General features: G+C 41.7%; 1 long non-coding RNA gene across 1 annotated transcript; it reads right to left on the bottom strand.

Moving 5' to 3' along the window:
- Window positions 1–389: 389 nt before the first annotated feature.
- Window positions 390–7,859, bottom strand: LOC116556791. Its single transcript, XR_004271160.1, has 3 exons — window positions 7,723–7,859; window positions 6,660–6,669; window positions 390–400 (listed from the first exon to the last, which is right to left on the bottom strand). It is a non-coding gene; the product is annotated as an uncharacterized LOC116556791 (long non-coding RNA).
- Between the last annotated feature and the right edge of the window lie 288 nt (window positions 7,860–8,147).

Here is an 8,147-nt window from a genome sequence, read left to right as displayed (position 1 = left end):
TTTTTTTTTTTTTTTTTTTTTTTTTTTGAGACGGAGTTTCACTCATGTTACCCAGGCTGGAGTGCAATGGCACGATCTCGGCTCACCGCAACCTCCGCCTCCTGGGTTCAGGCAATTCTCCTGCCTCAGCCTCCTGAGTAGCTGGGATTACAGGCACACGCCACCATGCCCAGCTAATTTTTTGTAGTTTTAGTAGAGACGGGGTTTCACCATGTTGACCAGGATGGTCTCGATCTCTTGACCTCGTGATCCGCCCGCCTCGGCCTCCCAAAGTGCTGGGATTACAGGCTTGAGCCACCGCGCCCGGCCGGGAACCTGAATCTTCTATAGTGGGCAACTAGCATGCCTGCCCTTTGCCCTATTGGGTAAAGTTATTATACTGGACAGTAAACATATATGCCTTTCTCTTAAGAGGCTCTCAATCTCTATCTTCAAATGTTTGGCATATACATACCTTATGAAAGAATTCAGAACAAAGGCTAATCAGTGCCTCTGCTCACAAAATATGCAAAAATGCAAGAGACTCACAGGGGAATTTTCTCCCAATGTTATTCAGGAAAAGATTTTCACCAGATACCCAAATGATGTCCTGTAGACTGCTGATTCTCACCTGGAGAACTAATAAACATGCATGTTCCGGAGCCCCGCCTCAGAGATTTGATTCAGTAGGTCTGGAGTGCAGCCTGACAATATGCATTGCTTAAAGATCCCAAGTGAAGTTGATTCTGGTTTTCCTGCATTCCCTTTCTGCACTGTCATAGGATGACAACTTATTTAACTCATGTGGAGGAATTGGAATTATAATTGTAAGAAAAGATGGTGACAAAGCTCACATGAAAAAAAACAAAGAAAAAAATGGAAGGAAGTAAAGAGGAGAGAAGTTGGTTTGCTCTTACTCATGGTGAACAATACAAGGATTTGGATTTCAGGCTGTGTACAAGACAGGAATTTCTACCTTTGACTTTCCACTGGGAGGTAATAAGATTATTTTGCTTCCTAAGCCTAAGACTCAGAACTGGGGAGCTGTGATCCTACTCAATAGCTTAATTTAAAGGGTAAAATATATGATTAATAAAATGTCTCTCTGCTCATTCTCCTATTAAACCCCAGTTCACCCTGCCCTTAGGATCCAGAAAGCTTCCTGAATGGGTAGTAATAGATTTCTCCTCTCAAGTAACATTTATCTATTGACATAGTATGTTTAACACATGCATGTTCATACTGGCATTTGTCATATCGACAACACCAAGAGTTTTAGGTGAGAAATTTTTCTATGACTTTTATGTTATCCTGAGAAATTAGGCCAAATTATAGCTTCGTTTTTAAAATACAGTTTTCATCCACATGAGTCTCTGGAGATATCAACATGTATCTAATTATGTATGTATGTATGTATGTATGTATGATTTTTGAGACAGAGTCTCACTCTGTTGCCAGGCTGCAGTGCAGTGGCGCGATCTCAGCTCACAGCAACCTCCACCTCCCAGAGGGATTCTCCTGCCTCAGCCTCCCGAGAAGCCGGAACTACAGGCACACGCCACCATGCCCAGCTAATATTTATATTTTTAGTAGAGATAGGGTTTCACCATGTTGGCCAGGATGGTCTCGAACTCCTGACTTCGTGATCCACCAGCCTCAGCCTCCCAAAGTGCTAGGATTACAGGCATGAGCCACCATGCCTGGCCTATTTATTATTTTTTTAAGCATGACATGGAATATGTTATAAATTTGATGCCCTTTGTATTAGTCCGTTTTCATGCTGTTTTGAAGAAATACCCAAGACTGAGTAATTTATAAAGGAGAAAGGTTTAATTGACTCACAGTTCCACAGGGCTGGGTAGGCCTGAGGAGATTTACAATCGTGGCGGAAGGGGATGCCAACATGTCCTTCTTCACATGATAGCAGCACGGAGAAGTGCAAAGCAAAAGTGCGGAAAGTCCCTTATAAAACCATCAGATCTCATGAGAACTCACTCACTATCATGAGAACAGCATAGAGTAACTGCCCCCATGATTCACTTACCTCCTACCAGGTCCCTCCCACAACACATGGGGATTATGAGAACTACAATTCAAGATGAGATTTGAGTGGGGACACAGTCAAACCATATCATTCCACTCCTAGCACCTCTCAAATTTCATGTCCTCACATTTCAAAACACAATCATGCTTTCCCAACAATCCCCCAAAGTCTTAGCTAATTCCACCATTAACTCAAAAGTCCAAGTCCAAAGTCTCATGTGAGACAAAGCATGTCCCTTCTGCCTATTAGCCTGTAAAATCAAAAGCAAGTTAGTTATTTCCTAGATACAATGGAGGTACAGGCATTGGGTAAATATGCCCTTTCCAAATGGTAGAAATTGCCAAAAACAAAGGGGCTACAGGCCCCATGCAAGTGTGAAATCCAACAGGGAAGTCATTAAACCTTAAAGCCTCAAAATGATCTCCTGTGACTCCTTGTCTCACATCCAGGTTATGCTGAGACAAGAGGTGGGCTCCTACAACCTTGAGCAGCTTTGCCCCTGTGGATTTGCAGGGTACAGCCCTGCTCCCAGCTGCCTTTACAGGCTCGAATTGATTGCCTGTGGCTTTTCCAGGTACATGATGTAAGCTGTCATTTGATCTACCATTTTGGGTCTGGAGGATGGAGGCCCTCTTCTCACAGCTCCACCAGGCAGTACTCCCGTGGGGACTCCATATGAAGGCTCTAATCCCACATTTCCCTTCTGCACTACCCTAGTAGAGGTTCTCCATGAGGGCTTTTCCTCTGCAGCAAACTTCTGCCTGGACATCCAGGCGTTTCCATACATCCACTGAAATGTAGGCAGAGGTTCCCAAACCTCAATTCTTGACTTCCACGCACCCACAGGCTCAACACCATGGGGAAGCTGCCAAGGCTTGGGGCATGCACCCTCTGAAGCCATGGCCCAAGCTGTACCTTAGCCCCTTTTAGCCATAGTTGGAATGGCTGGGACACAGGGCAACAAGTCCCCAGGATGCACACAGCAGGGGTGGAGGGGTGGCCTGGGCCTGGCCCACAAAACCATTTTTTTCTCCTGGGTCTCTGGGCTCGTGATGGTAGGTGCTGCCTTGAAGGTCCTTGACATGCCCTGGAGACATTTTCCCCACTGCTTTGGTGATTAACATTTAGCTCCTCGTTACTTATGCAAATGTATACAGCTGGCTTGAATTCCTCCCCAGAAAATTGATTTTTCTTTTTTATCACATTGTCAGCCTACAAAATTTCCAAACTTTTATGGTCTGCTTCCTCTTGAACACTTTGCCACTTAGAAATTTCTTCTGCCAGATACCCTAAATCACTCTCTCAAGTTCAAACTTCCCCGGATCTCTAGGGCAGGGGCAAAATGCCATCAGTCTCTTTGCTAAAACATAGCAAGTGTGACCTCTACCCCAGTTCCCAACAAGGTCCTCATCTCCATCTGAGGTGACCTCAGCCTGGACTTCATTGTCCTTATCACTATCAGCATTTTGGTCAAAGCTATTCAACAAGTTTCTAGGAAGTTCCAAACTTTCCCACATTTTCCTGTCTTCTGAGCCCACCAAACTGCTTCAACCTCTGCTTTTTACGTAGTTCCAAAGTTGCTTCCACATTTTTGGGTATCTTTATGGCAGTGCCACACTCTGGGTACCAATTTGCTGTATTAGTCTGTTCTCATGCTACTATGAAGAACTACCCAAGACTGGGTAATTTATAAAGAAAAGATGTTTAATTGACTCACAGTTTCACATGGCTAGGGAAGCCTCAGGGAACTTACAATAATGATAGAAGGCACCTCTTAACAGTGTGGCAGGAGAGAGAATGAGTACAAACAAGGGAAATGCCAGATGCTTATAAAACCATCAGATCATGTGAGTCTCACTCATTATCACAAGAACAGCATGGGAGAAAACATACCTTTGATTCAATTACTTCCACCTGGTTCCACCTTGCCACTTGGGGATTATGAGGATTACAATTCAAGGTAAGATTCAGGTGGGGGCACAGAGCCAAACCACATCACCCTCTGAGTTCAAAATTAAAGTTGCCAAATGAAAATAAGAATGCAGTGCCTTCAACTGGAGGAATAATAATCGCTTTCAGTCTTTGTCCCCTTCAACTTCTCTATTCTATTTGATGTTAGTATTCATGCTCTCTTTGAGACATCTGACTCCTTTAATTTTTAAGACATTGGGCTTTTTACATAATGATTTTACCGTTTTTACAAAATTGACCTGTGTTTATCATTTTTCTAAAAAACAAGCAAAATAGAACAGTATTAGAAAGCAAAGAATTACGTCAATTCCCACAAATATGGGCAGTGTCTGCTAACAGATACAGGATTTTGTTTGGGGGGAACAAAAGGTTCTAAAATTGATTGTGGTAATGTTTGTGCAATTCTTTGAATATGCTAGAAACCATTGAGTTTTACTTTTGAAACTGGTATATCTCCATAAAACTACTTTAAAAAATGGAGTTACATTCCCAGATATCCTCCTCTACTCAGCACCTTCAGTCCACTGACCCCTTTCCACCTCTTCAAAAGATCAGAGACCTGTCTTCTCGTGAGGGTATATTTGCAGGCCTCTGAACAGCCAACTGAAGCCAACCAAAGGCAAGCATTGTAGTGAAATCAGGAGGAATGGATTAAGGGAAAATTTGTGTGCTGAATGTTAAGACATTCAGCCTTCTTTCCCCTTTAGATCCCAGAACCCAGGCTGCTAGGCAGGATATGCACAGGAGAGCCTAATCAAACCAAGATAAAAATACATCAAGTACCAGCCTGACCTGCAACCACTCTGCATAAAGTTTGTAAGCAGATGCTATTGCATGGTGGTAATATGCACAGACTATGGATCCAAACCCTCTCAGGTGCAATGCCAGCTCTTCTATGTATTAGACATGAAGCCTTTGGCAAGTTATTAACCTTTCTACTTAATCTACAAAATGGAAATAATAAAAGAACCTGTTTTATGGGGTTATTGTGAGAATTAAATATAAACCTCTTAGAACAGAGCTTGGCATGGAGTAAGCTTCATATAGTTGTTAACTGTTATTATTATGTATGCCCATCCTTGAATGTAATTAGGCAAGAAAAATTAAGTGTTTATGTTGTCTTAATATTAAAGATAAAAATCAAAACAAACAGGAAAAAAGTTGCTGGGAGAAACAGAAAGTATGAAGGTGAAAAAGAAAAAAATCCTCAAAATTGTCATTAATATCCTCAGAGGGATAAGAGAAGATACTGCAACCTTGAACAAGAACAGAATAAACAATGATAAAAGGACAACAAATAATGAAGTAATTTCTGGCCTGATCCTAGAAAATAATTGAAAAAGCAAACCAGTGGGTTTGTGGTCTGGTAAGACACAGAAGTAGCAAAATTTGACAATTGTTCACATTTCAGTCAATGAACAAGCACATATTGAGCATCTACTTTATGCTCAATTCTGGGCTATAAATATTGTAAGTGGAAGAAAAAAAGGTAGAGTAGACAAGGAAAACTCAATGAAGATTCTACATTATCAGGTAGAACATAATAATGTAGAACAATTTAGCATGTAGTTTTCCATGTAGACAGAGCTCAATAAATATTTAATGACTTAAATAAATAAACAAATGACTGGAATTTCTGGAGAAGCCACAGCCATGTGCCATTGAGAAGTGAAGTACTAGCATAGTAAATCTTTTCTGGAAAGCAGTTTGGCATGTCTCAGAAATGCTCAAAAAACTTTCTACACTCTAACCCAATAATTGTATTTCTAGTAATTTACTCTCCATATATAATCTCAGAATGCAAGCTAATATTTATCTACAAAGATCTTCAACGCAGTGTCATTCCATTATCAGAAATTTAAAGAAATCTAAGTATTCAAAAATAAGAGCATCATTAAATATATTCAACATATCTATATGCCATTAAATTCTGGGTATCTAATAAAGAGTGATTTTAAAGTCCAACTCATGATAATATGGAAATGTTCCCAAAGATGGGATAAAATATTAGGACACAAAACTATATCAGGTTTTAAAATGCCAACAACTCTGAAACAAATTTTGTTTAAACTTAACCATTCTCCGCCACAATGCAGATGCTACACTATTTTTGAAGCTGACTCTCTCTGACTCTCTCTCTCCCTCTGCCTTCTCTAATCATGCATTCTCCATCTGTCCCTTGTTCTTCTAGATCTAATAGCAACTTGCCTTCTTATTCGATTTAATAAATATTAGTCATATCCCTTGTCTTGTTTTTAAGCTTCTGGAGAGTAAGAATTACATCTTAAAGCCATGCCTCCTTTAGTATCAAGTAAAATACCTGTGCTTTCATCATTTATTCACCAACTCAATAGACAATTATTCTATGTCTATTGAATATGTAGAACTACTAAGGAGAAGTTAAAAGAGAATACAAATGGAATCAAGAAATCTGGATGGAAAATTAGGCTCTGGCTGACTAGACAAATGGGTGAACAACAGTAGGCCTCAGTTTCCCCATAATAAAATGAGGATGTTGTAGGTCAGTGCTCTCAATGAACCTTAAGATGAGGATTCATGTGCAACTGGTTTATTAAGTAAGGAAAGACCAGAGAGAGTATGGGTAAGGGAGAGAGAAAGCCAAACAAGGGTGTGATTTCAGCTGAAGTCCCAGCCTGAGCCTAACTAAGAGTGCTCTGGATCACACATATAAAGTCTAGCCTTAACACTGTCCCAACTTGAATCAAAGGAGTTGTGCTTTCATACTCACACCTGTCAGTCATTGGTTGGTACAAGGACAGGGCTGGGGATGGTAACACTAAGCTCCCAGGCACTTCTAGCTCTCTGTGTCTGGACAAAGGGACTCCAGTAGCCCAAGGCATTTCCTCTAAAGAAAATCACAGATGGAGGCTTTTAAAATCAAAAAGACATCCAAGCTTGGGAGAGACACCATTTTCAGTAGTCACTACAGAGGAGGATATTGGACTAGATGGCTTCTAAATCAGTTTTCTGAATCAAATTTCAGGAGTAGTCTATCATATTTTAAATAGAATATATAATCCATAAATCTACTTGGAGAGATGAAAAAAAAAAACCCTTTTTTCTGAGATGGAGTCTTGCTCTGTCACCCAGGCTGGAGTGCAATGGTGTGACCTCAGCTCACTGCAACCTCCACATCCCAGTTTCAAGTGATTCTCCTGCCTCAGCCTCCTGAGTATCTGGGATTACAGGCATGTACCACAACACCTAGCTAATTTTGCATTTTTAGTAGAGATGGAGCTTCGCCATGTTGGCCAGGCTGGTGTCGAATTTCTGCTCCACTTGCCTCAGGCTCTCAAAGTGCTGGGATTACAGGGGTCAGCCATCACCCCTAGCTGAAATAAACATACCTTAAATCACTGGATGCTAAGTCAACGTGCACTCAAACATAAACACCATTCTGAAAAAGGGAACAAGCCAGAGCTTGATCTGAAGATATTTTAAAGGGGGTAAACCTGTGAGTTAGCCATGAAGGAAATGTGAGTTTGTAATTAGACTTCCTCAACACAAATCACTGTTTCTCTAAAATCCTGAACAACAAACTAGTTCCTTTAAATTCAACTTTTCTCCTCGCCTCACCCTCCTTCCCACTGAACTTGCATTGAAACTCTTCATGACATCCAGGCTCTCAAATTCTTTATCTTCTACTCCTTCTGCCATTACTTTCTCACTTGTTTCCTCCCTAAACACATATATTTTTCTTGGGGGACTTCTGCCAAGACGGCTGAATAGGAACAGCTCCAGAGCACAGTTCCCAGAGAGAGCAACACAGAAGGTGAATGATCTCCGCGTTTCCAACTGAGGTACCAGGTTCATCTCAATGGGACTGGTTGGACAGTGAGTGTAGACCAAGGGCAAACCGAGGCAGGGTGGGGCACTGCCTCACCTGGGAAGTGCAACGGGATAGAGGGCACTCCCTCCTACCCAGTGGAGGCCATCGGGTATGTTTCTGGCCACTCAGGAGCTCTGGTTCCGATGCTGTGCTTTTCCCATGGTCTTTGCAGCCCACAGTCCGGGAGATCCCCACATAACTACAGGCACCACAGGTTTCCAGGGAAAATCTGGGCAGCTGATTCAGCCAGCGCCCCAAGTTCCCAGCACAAATCTAAGCAGCCATTTTGACTGGCACCGGGAA

This window comes from Sapajus apella, unplaced genomic scaffold (genome assembly GCF_009761245.1).
Source record: "Sapajus apella isolate SASKATOON/1434 unplaced genomic scaffold, GSC_monkey_1.0 scaffold17, whole genome shotgun sequence".
NCBI lineage: Eukaryota > Metazoa > Chordata > Mammalia > Primates > Cebidae > Sapajus > Sapajus apella.
The sequence above is the reverse complement of the archived record's forward strand: the minus strand, read 5'-3'. Positions and strand labels throughout refer to the sequence as shown.